The sequence below is a fragment of the Sapajus apella genome, unplaced genomic scaffold, assembly GCF_009761245.1.
Source record: "Sapajus apella isolate SASKATOON/1434 unplaced genomic scaffold, GSC_monkey_1.0 scaffold140, whole genome shotgun sequence".
Classification (NCBI taxonomy): domain Eukaryota; kingdom Metazoa; phylum Chordata; class Mammalia; order Primates; family Cebidae; genus Sapajus; species Sapajus apella.
In genome coordinates this window covers 783331-807000 of record NW_022437080.1, presented here as the reverse complement: position 1 = coordinate 807000, position 23670 = coordinate 783331, and the positions used below count along the sequence as shown (strand labels likewise).

General features: G+C 45.8%; 2 long non-coding RNA genes across 2 annotated transcripts in view; one reads left to right on the top strand and one right to left on the bottom strand.

Annotated features, from left to right (window-relative positions):
- The window catches only part of LOC116540441, a 76887-nt gene that overhangs the window by 2750 nt on the left and 50467 nt on the right, over positions 1-23670 (bottom strand). The gene's annotated exons all lie outside the window — the stretch shown is intronic.
- LOC116540442 lies at positions 6227-22496 on the top strand. Its single transcript, XR_004264444.1, has 3 exons — positions 6227-6329; positions 8354-8355; positions 22485-22496. It is a non-coding gene; the product is annotated as an uncharacterized LOC116540442 (long non-coding RNA).

The window sequence follows — 23670 nt, the reverse complement described above, 5'->3', positions numbered from 1 at the left end:
TCAAAATCAGTTGTTCATACATAATTTGTCTCTTGATTTTCTACACTATTTGACTGATGACTGTTCATCTATGTTTCCATTTTATTACTACAGCTTTATAATGTGTTTCCACTTTCATTCAGTTTAAAATTCTTTCTGATGTTCCTTTGGATTTGTTTTGACCTGTGAGTCATTTAGATGTGCATTATTTAATTTCCAAACACTTGGGGATTTTCCAGATATCTTTCTATTACTTACTGATTCCTAATTTAATTCCATTTTGGTCAGAGAACATGCTCACTGTGACAGAAATCCTTTCACATTTACTAAAACTGATTCTGTCACCCAGAGAATACTTCATCTTGCTAAATGTTTCATGTGCACTTGAAAAAATGTGCATTCTGCTATATGGGTGGGTTCTATAAATGTTGATTTGGTCACCTGTGGTTTCTAGTTTTGTATCTGTATTCTTAATGATTTTCCATCTACTTATTTTTTCTGTCTGTTGCCCAGGCTGGAGTGCAGTAGTGCAACCATAGCTCCATAAACGAACTCCTGGCTTAAGTGATTCTCCCGCCTCAGACTCCCAAATAGCTCACCATGTTGCCCAGGCTGGTCTCGAACTCCTGGGCTTAAGCAATATGGCCACCTTGGCCTCCCAAAGTGCTGGGATTACAGACATGAGCCACTGCACCTGGCCCTGTGTAGTTATTCTCAATAATTATTTAGAAAAGAGTGTTGAATTCTCTAACTGTATTTTTGGATGTATCCATTTCCCCTTGCAGGTTTCTGAGTTTTTGTTGCATGTATTTTGTAGCTGCGTTATCCGGTGGATAAATGTTTAGGATAGTTATGTGGTGACTGATTGACCCCTTGCTCATTATGACCTTCTCTGTCTATGGTAACATTTTTGCTCTGAAATCCACCTTACTTGGTATCAAGATGGTGACTCCTGAATAGCATTGGTGTGAACTGTGTTCCATTCTTTCACCTCTGATCCAGTGTTGCATGTGCATGTGTGCATACTTGTGTGATTGATGCTTGTTTTTTAATCCAATTGAAACAATCTCTAGGTCCAGGCACAGTGGTTCACGCCTGTAATCCTAGCACTTTGGGAGGCCAAGGCGGGCGAATCATGAGGTAAGAGATCGAGACCATCCTGGCCAACATGGTGAAACCCCATCTCTACTAAAAATACAGAAATTAGCTGGGCATGGTAGCGTGTGCCTGTAATCCCAGCTACTTGGGAGGCTGAGGCAGGAGAATCACTTGAACCCAGGAGGCAGAAGTTGCAATGAGCTGAGATTGCACCACTGCACTCCACCCTGGTGACAGAGCAAGACTTCGTCTCAAAAAAGAAACAATCTCTAATCTTTAATTGGGCTGTAGTTTAGGTTTGTTTCTTTTAATATGATTATTGATTTGGTTGGCATTAAAGCTAGTATCTTATCATTTATCTTAACCTAACCTGTGACTTGTTTTCTGTTTCTTTTTTGGCAATTTTGATTAATTAAGGAATTCTTATATTTTTACATTATTTCTTCTATTGAATTATCAGCTACAACTACTGTGTAATTTCAGTGGTTGTTTTAAGGCTGGCACTGTACTTCTTTTCACAGTCTATACAATAAAGTGATATCACATCACCTCAACTGCAATGCAGGGTGGGTATCCCTTATCCAAAATCTTGAGACCAGAGGTGTTTCAGATTTCAGGGTTTTTTTCAGGTTTTTGAATATTTTGGAATGTTATACTTACCGATTGAGCATCCCTTGCCTGAAAATTTGAAATCAGAAATTCTTCAATGAGCATTTCCTTTGAGCATCATGACAGCATTCCAAAAGTTTCGGAGTTTGGGGGGAGCATTTTGAATTTCAGACTCTTGGGTTAGAAATATTTGCCCTGTCTGTGACCCTTATAACAGTGTTTTCTCTCCCGGACTTGTGCTAGCGTCACGCAGTTTACCTGTGCATATTTTACAAATCCCCAGTGCACTGCTATTTTGCTTTAAAGAGTTGATTCTCTCTTTTAAATAACATTTCTATTCTTCATTCCTTTGTGTAGACACAAATTTCCATGTGGTGTCACTTTCCGTCCCTTCACATTTCTGGTAGGGCAAGCCTGAGGGTCATCAGTTCCTTCCGTTTTTGTGTGTTAGCAGGAGGAAGGTCTTTATTTCATTAAGTGAAAGATATTTTCTCTACGTAAAAAGTGTTTTCTTTCAGCACTTTAAAGATGTTGTTCTATTGTTTTCTCATTGCATTGTTTTTAATTAGACATTTGCTGTCACCCCTATCTCTGTTCCTTTGTACTTAATGTTTCTTTTTTATTTGGTTTTAAGATTTTCCCTTATCACTGGATGTGAGCAATTTGATTATGATGTGTCTTGGTGCTGTTTTCTTTTTATTTCTTATGCTTGGGGTTTGTTGAGCTTCTTGATGCTATGGGATATAATTTTTATCAAATTTGGAAAATTTGAAGAAAACTGTATTCCTTAAAATATGTTTTCTGTCTCCCTCCCCTTTTACAGCTATAATTACTCATGTGTTTGAATATTCAACCACTTAAAGTTGTCCCACAGCTCACTACTATTTTGTTTAGTCTTCTTGTTTCCCTATTTTGCATTTCTCTGTTTTGTATTCTGTGACAGTTCCTCTCCTTGTTCCTCTCCTTTAACTTCCCTAATCATTTTCTCTGCATTGTCTAAACCATCCTATGTATTTTTTATCTCACACATTGTGGCTTTCATCTTGAGAAGTTTGATGTGGGTCTTTTCTAAATCTTCCTTGCATCTAGTTAACATGATCAACCTCTTCCTCTGTTATATGAAATGTATGAAATATTGAAATGTTGTTTTAAGGCTTGCTTTGAGGTCCTTGTCTCCCAATCCTATTCTATCATTTGTCATTTCTGGATCACTGTTGGTTGATTGATATTTATCCATATTATGGGTCATTTTTTTTCTTTTTTGCATGCTAGTAACTTTTGATTGAGTGCCATGTATTGTGAACTTTACTTTGTCAGATGGTGTATATTTTATATTCCTGTAAATAGCTTTGAACTTTCAGTTTGATCTTTTTGATCTTGCTTTTATGCTTTGCTAAGTGGGATCAGAGCAGCATTTATCCTAAGGCTAATTTCACCCTCCACTGAAGGAAAACCCTTCTAAGTACTGTACCCAGAGCCCTATGAATTTGTTTTCTACTCTGGCTGGGGGGAACAGGCACTATTCCCAGCCCTGTTCTATCTATGGAGAATGCTCCCTCTAAGTTATGCATGGCTCCCTCTCTTTTCCATCCTCTGACTAGTACTTAGCTGAGTTGGGGGGAGGACCCTCTGCGAACCTCCACAGCTCTCACTGTGTACCCCGCTCTCTCCTGTGAATTCCAGCTGCGTTGGACTTCCTAAGTTTAGCTGTGGTTTTTCGTCTTAGTGAGTCTGCTGAGCTTTGCCTGGCCTCTTCCTTTTACCACCCGTGTCGTGCACTGGGCCCAGCACCTGCTCACCTGTTCTGATGGATCATTCCCCTTCATTGCCTGGTGTCTGATGGCTTTTCAACTGTTATTTCAATAATATGTCCCGTACTTTTACATTTATCAAACCGGAGGTAAATCTGGTCCTTATTATTCTATCTTTTGCAGAAGTAGAAGCTATAGAAATGTTTGTGTCATTCAAGAGTCACACAGATGAATTCTGGCCATGCCATTCACACACCTTCTCCAGCAAGTGACGTTCTGTCAGCTGGGAAGAGTCTGGCCTGACCAGCAAGCTCAGCCCTCTGACTTGATGTCATTAAACACCAAGTTAGTCACACCCTTTGGAAGTCATCTGTAACTTAACTGCAAGGAGGGAATCCACAACTCAGATAGAGGCTAGTGTCTGGTAATTGCATTCCTCATGGGGCACCAGTAAATTGGCAAGTATGTGATGCCAGGCGCTCCTGTGAGCTTACTGAGCCCAACTGAACCTTGAGAATATAAGGATGTAGGCTTTCTGCATCCCCAGGCTCTGGGTAGATTATCATGGTGAGAGTAGCTGTCAGAAACTGGCCCAACTGCTGTTCCTCGTGCGACACCAAAAATGCATTGCATGTCACTATGCCTAACATTCTGCAAGCCACTACAAGGGTTGCCCAAAGAGTTGGACCTTGTATCTCTAAAGATCCAAAAATTTCATGTTAACCATTTTGTTGGAGTTTATGCTAATGTGTCTATTTAAAATATTTTAGCAATAACAGGCATAAATACATAAACCTGCATGGTCATGCGTCATTATCGCAAGCCCCCATTCTGTGAGAGGGCGTTAGCTCTGAGGACCTGGGAGGGTGACAGCAATTGGAAAATGGCGGTTCCTTCCCATTTCTATGAATACTAATGAGCCGTGTCACGTACGGCCAAGTCCGTGGACTTCTCTGTCTCCACTTCCTCATCTGAAATGATGGCAACAGAACCTTCCCTTCCTGGGTTGTCAAAGTCCACGGAGAAGCATAAACCGTGATTCACATGTGAGGAGGTACGCAGGCTTCAAAGGCTCTGGTCTTTGTACAGCATAATGCCCTTCATGCCGCCATCAGCAGAAACAGTCATCAGATTCCACCATATCAAATAAAACACTTCCCACCCGAGGCCTTTGCCGCTGACTGTGTTTTCTTAGGGGAGATGCTCTGTTAAATGATAAAGTATGTTGCTTAGAAGGGTAGTCTGCAAAGGCTTTTGTTTCTCGAGACAAGTTATCCTTAAAGGAACAATCTGGGATTTCAGAAAATACGACTAAGCCAGTAAGTGTTAGGTATTTATAAAAATTGAGCAAGCAGGGCCTTCAGCGACATTACCCTACTAGTGGGAACTAAACCACCTTTGACGGAGATATTTTATGGGGAATTCTTTGCATCAGAATGAGAGGTCAGGTCAGTGTTGGTCCCTCAGGAAACTAAAACTCATCAGCTTCCCGTGGAACTCCAATCTCCCTCCCCGTTGTCCCATTGGGAAGGCAGGGGTCATCCTGGGTGCAGCCTCACAGGAAATGAGTCTGGAAGCTTGCAGGTGTGCCCTGATGCTCCCCTCTGCTCAGGGCTCTTCCGGACCCCTCCTACATCTGCCCACACATAGGCCAGTGCCCTCTCACCACCACTCTGCTGACTGGTGATTGTTGACCAGTCCATCTCCCTCACCATCCCAAATCCCTTATGCCCATTCACCCACTGAGGTCCCCATAGCACCTAGAGTTCACTGGCCATCCAGAGCATGCCGCTTAGTGAACTGACCTGACTCTCCTCTCGTCTCTCAGATCCCACTTCCTATGGCTTCCAGAGAGAAAATTTGACTGTATCATCCCTGTTTAGACCTTCTGTGGATCCCAAGGCCTTTGGGGAGTGCTTACAACTTCCCATGCCTGGGCCCTCCCTCCCATACCAGCTATTTCTCTTACTATGTCCTCCTTAAGGTCCCCCATTCCTAATCACCTGCAATTCTGCAAAGATGTCCTGGACACAGCAGAGTTAGGACATGGAGAGAGACAGCCCAGCCTACATAGAAGAGGGACGGGTAGCAGGGGAAGGAAAAGCCTTAAGACAGGCAGAGGGGAACCACACTTCCTTCTAATCACAGTCAGACCCATTGTAGCAGTTTTTTCTGAATGGCTTATTCATAAAAGCATTTACTGAGCACCTACTGTGTGCTAGTATCCAGCCTAGGAGGTGAGTAGTAAACCGTGTCGCCCTCTAAAGGACAGCACTCAGCATAGGGCAGACGCTGAGCTGCAGGCAATAACACGATAATGGGACTGTCAGAACATGGGACACTCAGGGAGAGAGGACGTTATGTATGCCTTGGTCCAGGCAAGGGACAGTGATACGGTTTGGATCTGTGTCCCCACCCAAATCTCATGTCAAATTGTAATCCCCAGTGTTGGAGGGGAGGTGACTGGATCATGGTGGTGGATTTCAACCTTGGTACTGTCCTGACTTCTCATGAGATCTGGTTATTTAAAAATCTGTGGCACCTCCCCAATCTTTCTGCCTTCCTCCTGCTTTAGCCATGTGAGGTGTCAGCTCCCTGTTCACCTTCCACCATGATTGTGAGTTTCCTGAGGCCTCCCTAGAAGCTGATGCTGCCTTGCTTCCTGTAAAGCCTGCAGAACCATGAGCCAATTCAACCTCTTTTCTTTACAAATTATCCAGTGCCAGGTATTTCTTTACAGCAGTGCAAGAATGGACAAATACAGAAAGTTGGTGCCAAGGAAAGGGGCACGACTATAAAGATTCCTAAAAATGTGAAAACTGGGTAACAGGCAGAGGCTGGAACTTTGGAGGGCTCTGAAGAAGGTAGAAACATGAGGGAAAGTTTGAAACTGTTAACAAAAAAAGTCAAACTCTGTAAAATATTTGAGGAGATTTCTGAGCCAAATATGAGTGACCATGGCCCATGACAGTCCTCAGGAGGTCCTGAGAACATGTGCCAAAGGTGGTGGGGGTCCAGCCCGGTTTTATTTATTTTAGGATGGCATAACACATCAGTCAAATACATTTAAGAAATACATTGGTTTGGTTAAAAAGGGCAGAGCAACTCAAAGTGGGGGCTTCCAGGATATAGGTAAAATTGAACATTTTCTGGCTGACAATTGGTTGAGATTGTCTGAAGACCTGGGATGGATAGAAAGGAATGTTCAAGTTAAAGATAGATTGTGAAAACCAAGTTTTATTGTGTAGAGGAGGCTCTTAGACAGCAGACTTTAGAGAAAGCAGGTTGTAAATTGTTTTTTATTGGACTTAAAATGTTTCCTGGCTCTTAGTTGATTAGCTCCTGGATCTGGGAAGGAAGGAAAACCAAGGAGGAAGGGGATTCTGTATAGAATGTGGATTTTTTTCACAAGAGACTTTGCAGGGCAATTTTAAGATATGGCAAGGAAATATATTTTGGGGTTAAATATTTTTTCCTTGTCACATAATGTTATACCAGAGTCAGATTGAAAAGCAGGTCACAATATACAGGGTAAAATAAAAGCCATCTGATGAGAATTTATGGTTTGTAGGGCAAGACTCCCTAGACTCCTTAGGTAGGAATTTGGGTAAGATAAAATAGAGCTTAGTCCTCAACTTTCTTGAGGCTGGTTAAATTGTTATCACCAAAATACTGGTAGTAATGTGGACAATGAAGTCCAGGCTGAGGAGGTCTCAGATGGAAATGAGGAACTTACTGGGAACTGGTGTAAAGGTCACTTTTATTATACTTTAGTGAAAAGCCTGTCTGCATTGTGCCCCCATTCTAGGGATCTGTGGATTGAACTTGAGAGAGATGATTTAGGGTATTTGGTGGAAGACATTTCTAAGGAGCAAAGTATTCAAGTGTTACCTGGCTGCTTCTAACAACCTATGCTAATATGCGTGAGCAAAGAAATGACCTGAAATTGGAACTTATATTTTAAAAAGAAGCTGATAATAAAAGTTTGGAAAATTTGCAGCCTGGCTAAGTGTTAGAAAAAAAAAAAAAAGCCCATTTTCAGGGGAAGAATTCAAGCAGGTTGCAAAAATTTGCATGACTAAAAGTAAGGCAAATGCTGATAGCCAAGGCAATGGGGAAAAGCCCTCAAAGGCATTTCAGAGACTTTTGTAGCAGCCCTCCCAGCACAGGCCCAGAGGAATAGGAGGGAAGGATGGTTTGGTGGCCAGGCCCAGTGTCCCACTGCCCTGCACAGCCTCAGAACATTGGATCCACATCCTGACGATAAATCCCTGAATGACTTTGTGGATCAGGCCATCTTCAAGCTTGCTCTGCCACTGATCAGACCTTTTGTGAGACAGAAAAAAAATGTGGACTGTGATAAGCCACAGAGAAAGCAGGGCTATCTGCCCGTCAGCTACAATTATGTTAACAAAGACATGTACAAGAAGTTCAAAAGCACACAGAGGAAAAGTATTAACTATGCAGAGAATGTATGGGGTGGATATTAGGATAACTTCCAGTGAGTGTGTGTTACAGGACCACCATGTTAATATCCCTGCTCCACAGTAACAGTCAATACACTGAGACAGCAGGGATGCAACAGAGAAAGGGTGTAATTATTACAGGGCACCAAGCAAGGAGATGGGAGGAGACACTTAAATCCATCTCCCCAGGGAGTTCTGGGCTAGGGTTTTTAAGAGGAATATGTAGGGTGAGGGCCTGGAAAACTGAAATTGTTGATTGGCCAGGGTAACAGGGATGAAGTCATCAGGATATGGAAACTGCACTCTTTGGTGAATCAGCTTTTTGTAGGGTCTTTCAGACCAGCTGGCATCAGGGAGTCCTACAGACAAGCTGGCATTAGTAGTTTCACTGATATACTGGACCTGCAAGGATATCTCAAAGGGAAAACCTAACATTTCATTATTTCCAAGTTGTTACCTCTAGAGCAGTTAGGGGAGCTCCAATCTTGTAACAGGATCCACCCAATTCTGCAGCAACAGGCACCAAACAGCTATGAGGAAGCAGAGAGGACGCTGGCCTAGTGATCAATGCTGAGCATGGGGGCAAGCTGGGTTTAATTTTGTTTCTGATCCTCCCTTTTTCCTTGATTAATTTTATAAATTTTGTAGAGAGTGTTTCACATATACAAAATTGCTACTGTGCATACATGCATTTTTCTGAGATGTTGATCACATTTATCAGATTTTTCAAACGGGTCGGTGATCTAAAATGGCTAGGATTCACTGCTTTATGTTATCTTATTTAACCATGTGAGTTAGGCATTATTGAAGCTCAGTGATCTAGGTTTACTGAGCCGGTGCATTTACCCACTGGTGCAGCACACATTTATTAGGCATGATCTCTGCTCCCAGCAGCCTCCAGGCCCTGGAGTGCACTAGACAGCAAGGCAGCCCAGCCCTCACTGTGGCAGGCCAGGGTGGAACGTGCATCTGAGGAGCATGCCGGTAGCGTGGCAGTGTTGGGAGGACTTGTTATCCGGCCTTGTGCCAAGTTTTCCACTTGGCCCATTTAGAGAAAAGGGCACAGCAGGATTGGAAGGGCACTGCCCACAGAGAGGGTCCCATGTGAACCCCCAGCAGCAGGGTGCAGGCCCAGGGCTGCCAAGAGGAGGCTCTGGAGCTCCAGGGAAGGACAGAGGAGCTAGGGAGGCAGCAGAGCTCAGCCATAAGGGCTCTGTGGAGAGAGCCCTAGATTATAAACACAAGCACCCCCTAGCCCAACGCCAGTGCCATCCTCACTCCAGTAGTTCACTCAGCAAACCACCTTTGAGCCCTCAAGCCCCAGGAGCGGCCAGACGAAGCCATCTCCAGGTGACCCTCTGTCACCTGGCACTGAGCACCTCCCACCCCAGGAACCACCAGAGCCTGAGCCAGCCTGCCCGGGGCTGCCCCAAAGTGCACCATCAGCACAGTCTCCCAGGCCTGACCCAGGCAGCCGCCAGCACAGCACTCATCACATAATGAGCACCTTTGATCTCCATTCTCCTGATCACGCTGAGCTAACAGCAGCAGCCTCGCAGGATGCGGCGGCCGCTCAATGTCAGGGCTGCGCTTGGCTGCTTTGATGTCTCAGTGCCTGCCTGTTTGAAATGGAAAGCTGTCACATTACGAAGATTATGCAGAACCCATTTGTCACCATCCTTTTCCCACGGCAGTGAAGTCTAGCCACCACCTGCCATTAAAGTCATAGCTGGAACAGACGAAGGTAAGGGAAACAAGTTAAGGGGCCAGAGGCATTTGTGGTTACCAGAAATTTTATGAGGGGAGCAAGGTCCAGGCTCTTAAAATGTTAATATAGTTGTCTCTTGGTATCCATGGGGGATTGATCCCAGGACCCACGGATAGCAAAATCGGCAGATGCTCAAGTCCTTGCATAAAATGGCAGAGTATCTGCATGTAACCTATGCACCTCCTCCTGTGTGCTTCAAATCATCTCTAGATTACTTGTCATACCTGAAACAATGTAAATGCTATGTAAGTAGTTGCCTTACTGTATTGTTTAGAGAATAATGATAGGAAACTCTGCACATGTTCATCACAGATGCAAATTGTATTTCCAAATATTTTCCATCTCACAGTTAATTGACTCTTATGGATGCAGAACTCACAGATTTGGAGGCCCCAGTGCACATACAGCAGCCTTCAAAATCCTGCCACAATGCAGGAAATCCGGCATTAATGTGCCAAGGCTTCCAGGTGAAACTGTCTAGTGACATATCAATGTCACTTTTATCAAAAAGGCAAATTTAAGAGCCATCCCCAGCCGGACACAGTGGCTCACACCTGTAATCCTAGCCCTTTGGGAGGCCGAGGCAGGCTGATCACCTGAGGTCAGGAGTTTGAGACCAGCCTGGCCAACATGTCAAAACCCCTTCTCTACTAAAAATACACAATTAGCCACGCATGGTGGCAGGCACCTATAATCTCAGCTACTCGGGAGGCTGCGGCAAGAGAATCACTTGAACCTGGGGGACGGAGGCTACAGTGAGCAGAAATCATGCCACTTTACTCCAGCCTGGGTGAAAGAGCAAAACTCGGTCTCCAAAAACAAAAAACAGCCATCCCCAAACAGCCAGAGAGCCACGCAGGTTGCAATGTGTGAGCTGTGGACCCGGACGCTGCCTCTGCGTTCAGTCTGTGTGCTTTGTTGGTTTGGTCAGATCATGAGAAGAAAACTCAGCCTTGTGCAGATACAGAGTTGGACAAGAAAGGAGTCTTCCAGTAGCCTTTCGGACAACTGGGTAGGTTTTACACCAAAATTTAATAGGTGGTTCTTCCTTAAAGGTTGGTTGCAATGTGGAACCCAAAACCATACCAGTGGATTGTTATATTCAGGTAGGTTAAAATTCACTGGGCATCTCACTTTGAATGGCTCTTTTAACTATGCGTGATTTTGTGACATTACGCATCGGCCACTTGGAAAATACTGTGTCCCTTAGTTGAGCAGACCTTCCAAACACACATTTGTGAGACAATGACAGTGAAAGTGGCAAACAATGTGTCCGTATTATCATGAAAATCGTTTTGACCTCACAGCCCCCCTCAATGTGTCTGGGATCCCAGGCGTTCCCAGACCAACTTCCAGAACTACTGCCTTCCAGAATCCCCCGCACACGCATGCCGGCTGGCACTGGGACGTTCACAGCAGCTGTGTCATAATCGCAAACACGTGGCAACAGCCCGCATGCTCCTCAGGACCAGAACAGAAAAATCAATCCTGGCAAACGCCCACTGTCAAGCACTATACAAGGTAAAATGAAGCAGACTCCTACAGCACATCCATCATCACAGACCATCTGCAGCACGCAGCCAGGAGCAAAGCAATGAGCCACAGGCTGAGGGAGGGCGGTCGCAGCCACACACTGGCCAAACAAGGGGGTAAGTGAGCAGCAGATGGCAGGGACCCACATGCTGGAAAAAATAAGGTTATTGCTTTTTCTTTGTAGAGATGGGTCACGCTCTGTTGCCCAGGCTGGTCTTGAACACCAGGGCTCAAGCAATCCTCCTACCTCAGCCTCGGAAAATGCTGGGATTATAGGCATGAGTCAGCACACCCAACCAGGCTGTTAATAACACAAAACTCTAGACCACGGGCACCTCTGCTAAGGAGGGAGGGAATGGCAGGCATTAGTAATGTCTTGTCTCTTGACCTGGGGTAGGTACTCTAGGGCCTGTGTTATTATTATTTAAATGGCATGTATTTAACACTCTTTTATAGAACTGGGACATTTCATAAGAACTGTTGAAGATGAGAGTAAAAAATAAAATAAAAATGAGAGAGGCTAGTCTGGTGGGGCCTGCTGTCTCCGAGCCACATCACTTTGCAAACTGTCATCGTGAAAGTTTTCTCCTTCACTCACTGAAACACATAGAATCATGCTGTTTGAGAGTTACTTGAATCTCTCACAAAAGCGAGGGTTTTTTCACTGCCCCACTTCAAAACTCAGCACTCTTCAAAACTCAGCAAGAAGCTGCCTCTCTTGGGAGCCCTGCCCTGTCCACACTCTGGTCACCTCAGCCACAGTCTCTCACATCAAGACACGTGGGCACCTGAGTCTGCTGCCTCACCTGTGAGCTCCCAAGGGCAAAAACCATGGCTCATCCATGAAGAGGGTGACATGGGTGAGCAGCAGAGGCCCCGGCAGGGTGAGTGTCCAGAGGATGTCTGGGGAGTGACAGGCGGGTCCAGGCAGCCGGAGGGGGCGGAGCTGCAGCCTTCCTCCCTCCACGTGGGCTCCGTGCAGGTTGAAGTGATGAACACACCTGCACTCCGAGTCCAGGGCACTCCCCTCCTTGTCGAGGGGTAACCACCCACAACCGCCGTGAGTGTCAGCCTGAGGGCGGCGCACTAATTCAACCCACTTCTGCCCACTGGGGAGGCCTATGGCAGGTTGAGGAGCTTCATAATAACTGCCAGCTACTGTATTCAGGAGAAGCAAGCCATAAGCCTGAGCGGGCACCTTTTCACCCATCAAGATGCCTCCAATGACTTGCAGGGTGCCAAGGCTCAACCCAACTCATGATTCTTATTGCACATTACTGTGCCAGGCACTGTGCCGGTGAGAACTGTGCCCAGCTGCCAGCATGCCACAGCGCCTGATGCCAGAGCTGAGCTGTGCCACATCCCCTTCCTAAGAGCCAAGCATGCTGCAGAGGCGTGTCTGAACACTGGGCTCCTCTCGAGACCTTCCTGAGGAAAGGCCTGTAGGGCGGCCTCTGTCCACCTCATCCCCAACTCCTGTGCTGTGAGCTGCTGGGCGCTCCCCAGCCTCGTCTTCACCTGCACTGGGCCTCTCAACTTCGCACCTGGGCCCACCCCTTTCCCCTCATGCTCAGCCTGACCTGGCTGCTTCCACTGCTCAGGTAGCTGTCACCTCCTCCAGGCAGCCCTCCACTGGGCATCACCCTCCCCATGCTTCCATCTACCTCAGCACATTACACATACCCTTTTCTGTCCCCTCTGTGCAGGAGCTCCCTAGAGGCAGGAACAAGTCCCTCTGTGTCCCCAGGGCTAAGCACAGGTCTGGCTGGGTAGGTGTGACATCGTTTTTAAATGAAATAAGGAATGCAGCGACTCTTATCTTCTCTGGGGCTTCCCAGGACGCATCATGGCATGAGGACAGCGGATTGAGAGTGTCCTCAATCCGGACGTGAGAGTGCTGGGAGGCCCCGTGGCAGGTCCATGACAGGACCCTGAGGAGGCCAAGCTATTCCCATTCCCTGCCACCTTGAGCAGTTATGCAGGCGCTGAGCAGTAGAACTTGAACTCAGCCCCTCTCACGGATGCTGGAGAGGCCCAAGGGAACTGCCCAACCCAGCTCACTCCCTCTGAGCACAGCCAGGCCCGTGCAGGGAGGAAAACGGCCCCAACCCCAGTGCTCACTGCACACCTGTGCTGTGTCAGGGGACACAGGTGCAGGGGCCAGCCCTGGGGTGGCAGGCGAAAGACACACCAAGGGACCTCACACATCCTTCTGGGGTCACGGCCAGAGCACACAGATCGCACTGCACCATGTTAATTAATGACTGTGAACTTTCTCCATTTTCCTTCTTCATCGTGGTTCCCCACATGGCTCAGAACACTAGCAGGGAGTCTCAGATGGAGAGACTCAGGTGGTTGGTTTTATGAGTGACTTGGCAGAGCGATGGTGCCCACATAGTGACCAAACATTATTCTAGGTGTTGCTAGGACTGTTTAGGAGATTAACATTTAAACCAACAGACTCTGAGGAAAGCAGATTGCCCTCCCTAGCATGGGTGGGCCCCGTCCCATGCTCTAAGTCCTGAACAGAACACAGACTGACCTCCCTCCGGCAAGAGGGGGCTCTGCAGCAGCCACCCCAGCCTCCAGCTGCCCCGTCAGCTCTTCCTACCTCTCCAGCCTTCTGGCCCACCCTGAAGCTTCGGGGCCTGCCAGCCTCCTTAATTGCATGGGCCAACTCCTTATCCATTTATGCCTAGTGTTCCATTACTGGAACACTAAGCATGTGGGAGTTATTTATATCCTACTGCTCAAGGTTGTTGCCAAGGTCTGATTGCAAAAATTCAAAAAACCGCAACTTCAGGCATAAATGGGTTGACACAAATCTCTGTGTATCTGCACTCCAGAGCTGTTTCTCTGGAGACCCTGCCCAGCACAGAGGGTTCATGCAAGGATCTCTGGGTAAAGGGCAGTCTCTCTGCACCTGAATCAGCTCACTTGGTACATGGAGTAAGAATTGCGTGGCCTCATGGGGTTTCCTGAGAATTAAATGAGGTTGCAGGTGTAAAGTGACATGGTTCTTCAGGAGCCTGCAATAAATGTTAGGGGTTGTGCAGAAGCAGGAGAGATGTGTGAGAAGGAAAAAATGGGTAGAGAGAAGAGGAAAGGGGAGCAGGAGGAAGGAAGGCAGAGGGAGCCCCTCTCAGACCTGAGGATCCACTGAGGAGGTTCCCATCTCACGCTTGCGGTAGCTGCTCTCACCTCCCAGCACTGGACAATCATCTTCCTTCCTCAAGAAGCGCGAAGTGGCCTGGCTTCCCCTTGGGAGATGAAGAGGGACTTCCTCACTTCTGTGGCTGATGTCAGTGGAAGACCCAGGCCCCACACGATGTCTTAATGTCTAGCTATTTTGCCTTCCCAGGTGAGCGGCCAAGGACACCTGACAGTCCCTCCACGGCAGCTCCAGAGGGCGCTGTGAAATGGTTTTAACGTGAGCCAAATCCCGTGGCAGCAGGAGTGGTGAGAGGAGCAGGAGGCCAAGCACGCCACACGCAGGCACAGCAGTGTCGCCAGGAGGCAGGACCAAGTGAGCACATGCCCATCAGAGCCTGCGTCCAGCCTCCTGCCCTGCGCCCTTGCCCTGTATATGGCTACATCTTTTGATTTCCATTTCAGCATGGTCACTTTCTGTGTCATTATTCCTGAAAAACTGGATCATGATGGCTGCATAATTAATCGTCAAAGAGAGCTGCCATAACTAGCATGACCATTTCTCTATAGACGAGCAGTTCCATGCTTTCCAGTTTTTTGCTATTATAGATAATGCTGCAGTGAAAATCCATGTACATAATCTTTATTTCTTTAGGCTAGAGACCTAAACCCAAAGTTTATACTCTTGAGTTCACTAGCATAAAGTTTTTGAAACATATGTCAAGCTTAAAGAAAGGGTTATTGTCAATTTAAACTCTCACAGTTGTGTTGGAGAATATTGTTTGTATCATATCTATGTCTTTCTTTTTCCATGAGGCATTTTATTTGTAAATAGATGTATTACATCCCTAGAAAAAGAATCCCAGGATTTTCCCTCCTGTGTGTTTTCGTCTTGCTTCTTCACGGTCCATGATGCCAGCTGAGGCTGTCAGTACAATGAAATCAAACTGGCAGGACAGAAGCAGGTTATTCTGCCATTTTTCTAGATCTTTGAGTTGCACGTCAAGCCTGGGGCTGATCATGCCATACTTGTTAGCCTGCCTGTGAGGTTCACAACAATTTTCCCAGCTCTGTGATCATCCGTGATTTCAAACTCACCAGTGTAACCATGCTTCATCATCACAGTGAGAAACCAGACGATGACTTTGGAGCACGGCCTAATAAGCACCTGGCGTCTGCCTCTCTTTTCGGCATTGTTGATGCTCTTGAGAACATCAGCCAGGACATTCATGCACACCATGTGGCGGCGTGGAAAGATGGCAGAAAACTCATATCTATTTCTGATAGGCAGAGACATATTCTTTCAGTATTTTAAATCTGCATTTTTTGCTTTCATCAAAGGGCATGATTCCCCAGGAGCCGTGGGCAGTGTGAAGTCCTGTCATGACACGTCTGTCGTGTTCATGCTGCCTGTCTGTTCCTCTCCTCACTGATCGACACAGCCTTCTTACATGTTAAAGAGTACAAGTGTGCCCCAAAACCTGATTTTCAGTTTGCACTTTACCTTTAAGTTTTATTGATGATATTTTGAAGCATAAAATTTTCTTTTAATTTTTACATACAGTACTCAAATCATACTATGTTTTTATGCCTTTGAGGCTGTGCTAGGAAAGCTCAACCTGCCATAGACTGTGTAAAATATTCACCTATGCAATCTCTTCCTATGCTTATGTTTTCATTTTTTACACATAAATCTTAATTTCGTCTAGAATTAATCAGGGTACATGCTGTGATGTACGGCTTTGCCTTTATTCATTCCAGCGGTTAGCCAGTTTTCCCAATACCATCATTTACAGGACAATCCATGCTTCACCCACCGGTCTGAAGTGCCAGCTTTATCATAAAGTAAGTATATGTATGTATCTGCACGTAACAAATAAGTTTCTATGTTTATATAATGCATGCACGTTTATGGATTTTTAGTCATCTTAACAGTTTTTCAGTCTATCAGTCTATTTCTGTTGCAGTAACACCATTTGATTGATTGTAGCTTTCTAAAGCATTTCAGTGTCTAAGAAGATATATCTCCCTCATAAAATATTTTCTCAACATTGTCTTATTTTCATTTGCCAGTTTCTCCAGATGAACTCATATTTTCAAATACAAAAAACATCCCAGCAATATTTTGTTTGAAATTATGATAGATTTAGGTACTAAATTCAGTATCTCCCCAATATCTCTTCTACTCACTGAGAAACATGACTATTGAGAAACATCGATTTACTCAAATCTTTTTTTATGTGCCCTGGTCAAGTTTGTGGCTTTCTTCATATAAATCCTGTATAATTCTCTATCTTGTTTAAGCCACTGTTTGGGAGTTTTCCGCTACTCTCAGAAAACCTAACCTGCCTTGCCTTATAACAAACATGTTATTAAATGTAGTTATTTCTGATAACTTATTTAATTGATTATCTTGGCTCCCTCAGTAGACAATCATATTATCTATAAATTATTATAACAATTTACAGGGCCACCTCTGTGCTCTGGCTAGTGGAGAGTTTACCTGGTATCCATCGGGTTGTTGACCGATATTATGACTTGGCTTTCGTGGGAATTGAAGTTCCAATAAGGAGAAGGCAAATCAGGCTGTTAGAGTGACTACCTTTTGAGGCAGAGGCCAGCCACTTGATGTTCTAATTGACTATGTTTTTGCATATTGCTCACACTGGATTATGACTATTCTCAGAACAAAAGCCATGTCTTGTGTCCTTGAAAACGTTAGACAATAAATATTCAATAAAGGGAGAAAATGAAGAAGGAAGAAAAACAGGAGAGAGAGAGAAAGTGAGAGCTCTGCACAGAGTTCGGACACGGGGCCCCTTAGCTTCACTTGTAGAAATCGTAGAAAATTCCGTTTTCCAGAAGAGTACTATTCATTTAATAAAATAGATGTTTTACTGACATAAACTTGCTTGTAGTGGATTTTTTTTAATCAATGTGTAATTTTAGCATCCTCAAGACCCTTCTTTTAAAAAATGCCCTTGGCCACACACTGTGCCCAAATGTCTCAAGAGTGCAATTCTGTAGGTATGAGCTAAGAGTGGTGTAAAAAAAAAAAAGAGTGCAATTTTGGATTCAGTTTTTTTTTCAACAGGGAACTGCCCCAGTGGCCGGAGAGAGGAGGAAACAAGAGGGATGCTGGAGGCTGCAGTGAGGGTTATAAGCAACGTGTCCACCAGTGTCCTTCATTCCTGGGCCTGCAGTGTTGGTGGAAAGGGCTCCAGACTGCAATTTGGGAAGCCCCAGTCTGGTCCATGAAAGAGTCCGTGTAAAAGATCCAGGACAGCTTGGCACCTGAAAGGCCCAACTGTTGGGGCGGTTTTAGAGATGCTGCCCCACAGGCACTGGAGGAACCCAGGCCACAAGGCTGCCATCCATCCACTGATCTACGGCTTGATCTATGTCAAGTTGTTCTTTGGACACATAAAGAATAAATGAACTCCAGCACTAGCGTGAGGTAGGCACACGCATCTGTCTGTCCCCGTGGGCAGCTCGCAGGCTGAAGCGCCTCCAGGGCTGACCTCAGCTGGCCACCGCCACCCGCCCCCATGGTTGGTCATCCCAAGCCTTTCTCCCCACACTGTGACAACAATTGGGCTTAATGTTAGAAGGATGAGGCCTGCATTAGGGGAGCGCCACAGGCTGGTTAACAGAGACAGCTGGACAGCCAGCTAGGAGGAGGAAGTTCCTGTGTCCTATAGCGCCATAGGGACTGTCATTAGCATCAATTTATCACATATTTTCAAGTAGCTGGAAGAGTGGACTTTTCATGTTCCCAACAAAAAGAAGTGATACATGTTCTTAGCGATGGATATGCTAACCACCCTGATTTGATCATTACATTGAACACATGTATTGAAATATCATACTGTACCCTATAAATATGTACAATTACAATGTGCCAATTAAAAATAATACAAAAAGAATGAAATCGACCAGGTGTGGTGGCTCATGCCTGTAATCCCAGCATTTTGGGAGGCTGAAGTAGGTGGATCCCCTGAAGTCAGGGGTTTGAGACCAGCCTGGCCAACGTGGTAAAACCACGTCTCTACTAAAAACACAAAAGTTAGCTGGACGTGGTGGCGGGTACCTGTAATCCCAGCTACTAGGGAGGCTGAAGCAGAAGAATCGCTTGAACCTGGGAGACAGAGGTCACTGTGAGCTGAGATCATATCACTGCACTCCAGCCTGGGCAATAAGAGCGAGACTCCATCTCAAAAAAACAAAGAATGAAATCATGTCCTTTGCAGCAACATGGATGCAGCTGGAGGCCATTATCCTAATTGAATCTATGCAGGAACAGAAAACCAAATACTGCATGTTCTCACTTCTAAGTGAGTGGTAAGCATGAGCACACATGGACACAGGAGGGGAACAACGGGCTGGGACCTACGTGAGGGTTGGGGCTGGGAGAAACAAGAAGATCAAAACACTACCTGTGAGGGGCTATGTTCACCACGGGTGTGATGAAATCATCTGTACACCAGACCCCAGAGACATGCAATTTACCCATGTAATGAATCTGCACGGTACCCCTGAACCTAAAATGAAAGTGCAAGGAAACAATAGAGTTGACAGTATTTAAATATATATAATATTTAAAGCAGGGATGATTTAATTCAAAAATGTCTCTAGATTCTAATCTGGTGGGCTTGGATCTGTGGCTGGCCACTTTTCTGCTGTGCCTGGCACAAAAGTCCTGCACCTTAAGGACTGCCTGGGGCTTGCCTTGGCCTCCTGAACCCCTCTGGTGTCGCCAGCAGGCCTGGGCTCAGCCTCCACTGCTGCCTGCTGGGCCCGGGTGCCCCTGGGCCTGACCCTGGCCTGTGCTGTCACAAGAAGTGCGGGAGGTGTGGGAGGTGGGGGAGCGTAGCTAGGGGGAGCGTGGGCGGGTGGGCCGGCTGCAGGGAGCCCCCACTCTGAAAGTCATGTGCACAGCCATAAAGTGGGGGATGGGGAAAAGAGCTGAGCTCCGTGGAGGTCAGGTATGCTCCCTGGGACGACGCCTGAGAACCAAAAGAGGGCCCCACTGCCCATCTCACTTCCCCACTGCCCATCTCCCCCCCACACCCCCATCTCCTCCCACCCCCACCTTCCACCCCCACCCCTTCCCACAGCTAGCAGAGGAGCACTCCCTGGGAGCAAACCGCCAGCAAATATCCTTGAGCAGTCTTGGGTTGGGCTCCGGCTGGGAGAGGCAGAGGGTGCCCGGTGCAGGCAGGACCCTGCTGGCTCAGAGGTTAGGACAGCCAGGCCAGAGACTGCATAGAAATAGGTGTCGCTCAGCATCTTTAAGCCAGGAGGTTTTGTGATTCGATTTACATTTAACAAAGGTGATTTTGCCAGGTGTCTGGAAGTGGGTTAGGGCAGGCCATGGGTTAGAACAGGCCGTCAGGACAGGGCGCTGAGGGACTGCTGCCTCCAGGCTTGGAGAAATGATGGGGCCTCAAACCACAGGCAGAGAGAACAAGGCCTCCACCCCCATCCGTGCAGCAGAAGAGAGAACTTGCCTCCCACTGCAATCAAAAAGCAGCCCTGGGTAGCATGCAGTAAGACATATTTGTAGGCAATGTGAACTTAAACGAAAAGTAAGGGAATCCTCAGAAATGAAAGCAGTCGCTGAAAACTGAATGGACAGCTTGTAACATGATGCCCTGCACCCAGGACCAGGAACAGCACACGTGGGGGACAGTGGCCCTAGCTCGGAAGATTAGGTTTCGACCAACAGGAATAGACAGGGCGATTGAGAGGGTGGGCTGAGAACCACCGTGTGAGGTTAGGACTCTCCAGGGGTCACTGCCTCAGAAACAAAAGACAAATTACTGGAAAAATATTTACCTGCACGTATCAAATGACAACACGAAATTTTGTTATATTGGCCTAAACATTCCCTTGACAATTTCTAATCATTTCCCTGCTTTTATGCAGGTTTGAACTTGAAATTTATACTATTTAAGCCAAGAAGTCAACCTGAAAGTGTCCCCAAAATATTATATTCCTAGAAACTACCACAGAAACAAGGGATAATTTCTCCAGACAAACACACCCTCACCCCAGCCTTTTCAGAATCCCTGTGGCAGGCAGAACTCTAAGACACCCCGGAGATTCCGGGCCCTGTGTGTGTTCACGCCTTCTCCTAGTTACTCAGTCAGGCGCTCATCCACATGCTGCCCTGAAGAGACTTTTCAGATATAACCAATGTCCCTAATCAATTGAGTTTAGAAAAAGTTGTCCTAGGTAGATCCCTTATCAAAGAATAGGGTTCTTCCCTGCAGAAGGGATTTAAAAAGAGAGAGACTCCATCCTGGAGAAATTCTCCATTGTTGGTGTTGAAGGAGGAGAGAGCCATTGACCAGCCACGTGGGCAGCCTGCAGACGCTGGGGAGCCTCCAGCTGGCAGGCAGTGAGGAGGTGGGGACCTCGGCCCTGCAACCAGGACTGCAGGGCAACCTGAATGAGCTTCGAAGCGTATTCTTCCCCGGAGCCTGCAGATGCAAACTCAGCCGGCACCCCGATTTCAGCCTGGTGAGACTGAGCAGAGTGCGCAGACACACCACCTCACCCCTCTCCCCTACAGAGCTGCGAGATGGACAGCCCTGCTCCAGCCTCCACGTTTGTGGTCATTTGTTATCACCAATACACATTTTGTACCTAAAAGTGGGGTGTACAGCAACAAATACCTAAAAATGTGGCTGTGACCGTGGAAGCCGACAGCAGGCAGAGGCTAGAAGAATGCTGAGGAGCGTGACAGAAAAAGCCTGAAGTGCAGCAAACGGACTGTCAGTAGAAAACTGTACTTGGAGGACCCTAGTGGTGAGACCTCAGAAGATGAGGGACATGTTATTGGAAACTGAAAGCAGGGGAATCTTTGCTGTTTATTGGCAGAAACTTAGCAAAATTGTGCCCTGCCAGTTAGGCAGAAAGCAGAAGTTATAAGTGACTTGAATGAATTGCTGAGGAGCTTTCCCAGCAAAGTGTTGAAGTTGCAGCTGAGTTTATTGTTGCTGTGTATAGTAAAATATGAGAGGAGAGAGGGCACTTGAGAACAGCGCTATTAAACAAAAAGCAACTGGACTGGATGATTTGGGGAATTGTCAGCCCATCCATATAGCTACGGACAATAAAATTAGGAGATTGCTTTCAAAATCATGGCAGAGAAAAGAAGGCAAGGGCATGACTGTACAACCTTTTGCTAAAACCTCAGAAGGATCAAAGGGGCAGAGAATTCAGTCACACAAAGGGCTCTTTCAAGAGATAGCATGTGTGCCTCACAGGTCTTCTCAATCAAACTGGAGGACCACAGCCCTCTAGCATCTGGCCCTCAGCTGCATCAAACATAGCAAAGGGATTATTTCAAAAAGATCTGTGTTGCAGTAAACGTACAAGTGCTGATATTTCTTTGACACACTGGTTTCATTTCCTTTGGTTTATATTCCCAATAGTGGAATTGCTGGATCATATGGTAATTCTATTTTTATTTTTTGAGGAATCTCCATGCTGCTTCACAGGGGCTGTGCCAATTTACATTCCCACCAGTAGTGCATAAGGGTTCCCATTTCGCTACACCCTGACAACACCTGTTTCCTATGTCTTTTTGATAACAGCTGTTCTAACTGGAATCAGGTGGTATCTCATTATGGTTTTGATTTGCATTTCCCTGATGAATGTTGAGTATTTTTTCCTCTATCTGTTGGTCATTTGTTTGTCTTCCAAGATATGGAATCAACCCAAGCGTCAGCAGACAAATGGATAAAGAAAATGCAGGATATACACACAATGAAGTACTAACAGCCATGAAAAAAGATGAAATCCTGTCATTTGCAACGACATGGATGTACCCAGAGGACATCATCTCAAGTGAAATAAGCCAGACACAGAAAGACAAATAAAAACCATGTAACACCACACATGTGGAATCTTTAAAAAAAAAAAAAAAAAAAAGTTGACCTCACAGAGGCAGAGGGAGAACACTGGTTACCAGAGACTGGGGAGGACAAGGGTAGAAGGGAGGATGAGGAGTTTAGTCAATGGATATAAAGTTACAATTAGGTAGGAGGAATAAGTCCTGGTGTTCTATTGCACTGTAGAGTGATGAGGATTACCAGTACAGTACTGTGCATTATAAAACAGCTAGAAGAGGTAATTTTTAATGTTCTTACCACAGACAAATGATAAACGCATGAGGTGATGGCTATGCTAAATACGCTGATTTGATCATTATAGAATAAGTGTTTATCAAAACATCAGACTGTACTCCATACATATGTACAATTGCAATAAAATAGTATACACTAAAAAGAGATCTGTGGGCATGGCCTTTGCTTAATGGTCTGAATCCCAGTGCAATTCATGCAGAGCACACAAGGTTCTTGACTACAATTGCTTGGGAAGAAATGCCGCCAACTTGGACAAAAAGGAACAGAGAGATTCCAAAATTAAAGAGACGGTCAGACCATTAGGATTCCAGTAGCAGGAGGTGGGTTGATGAAACTTCAGCTGCAAATGCTGCTACCTTTAATGAAAAGGAAGAATGACTCAGAGCTCAGAGAGCAGAACCAACAAGAGCCCAAAGGATGAGCAACATAACCAAGGAGCAAAGAAGGATAAGTCCCAGGCATGGAAACCTAATCAAGGATCTCTGGCTGGAAGTCCTACAACTAGATTTCAAAACTGCCTTGGAACAGTGACTCCCTTCTGTTTCACCTTCCATTTTTCTTCTTTCTAAACTGGAACATCTATAACTGTCACTCTATGTCAGTCCCACCTTCATATACTGGGAGTGTTGGGGAGATCATCTCTCTCTTGGATGGAGAGGAAATGTGTCTCAAAAAATTATTCCCAGGATCAGGCCTCATCCAAACCTGGGCCCGATTTACCTGATGAGATCTCAAACTTAGAATGATGTCTGAATGGGATTAGACTCTAGGGAATGTTTGGAAGGGATGTAAATTATTGGGGTCTAGGCCAAGCACAGTGGCCTCACACCTGTAATCTCAGCACCTTGGGAGGCCAAGGCGGGTGAATCACTTGAGGTCAGGAGTTCAAGACTAGCCTGGCCAACATGGTGAAACCCTGTCTCTACTAAATATATAAAAATTAGCCAGACATGGTGGCACATATCTATAATTTCAGCTACTCGGGAGGCTGAGGCAAGATAATTGCTTGAACCTAGGAGGCAGAGTTTGCAGTGAGCCAAGATTGTTCTACTGCATGCCAGCTTAGGTGACAGAGTGCGACTCTGTCTAAAAAAAAAAAAAATATATATGGCACTGGGGTCCAGAAGGTGAAATGTGGTAGGCAAAATTCAAAGATGGCC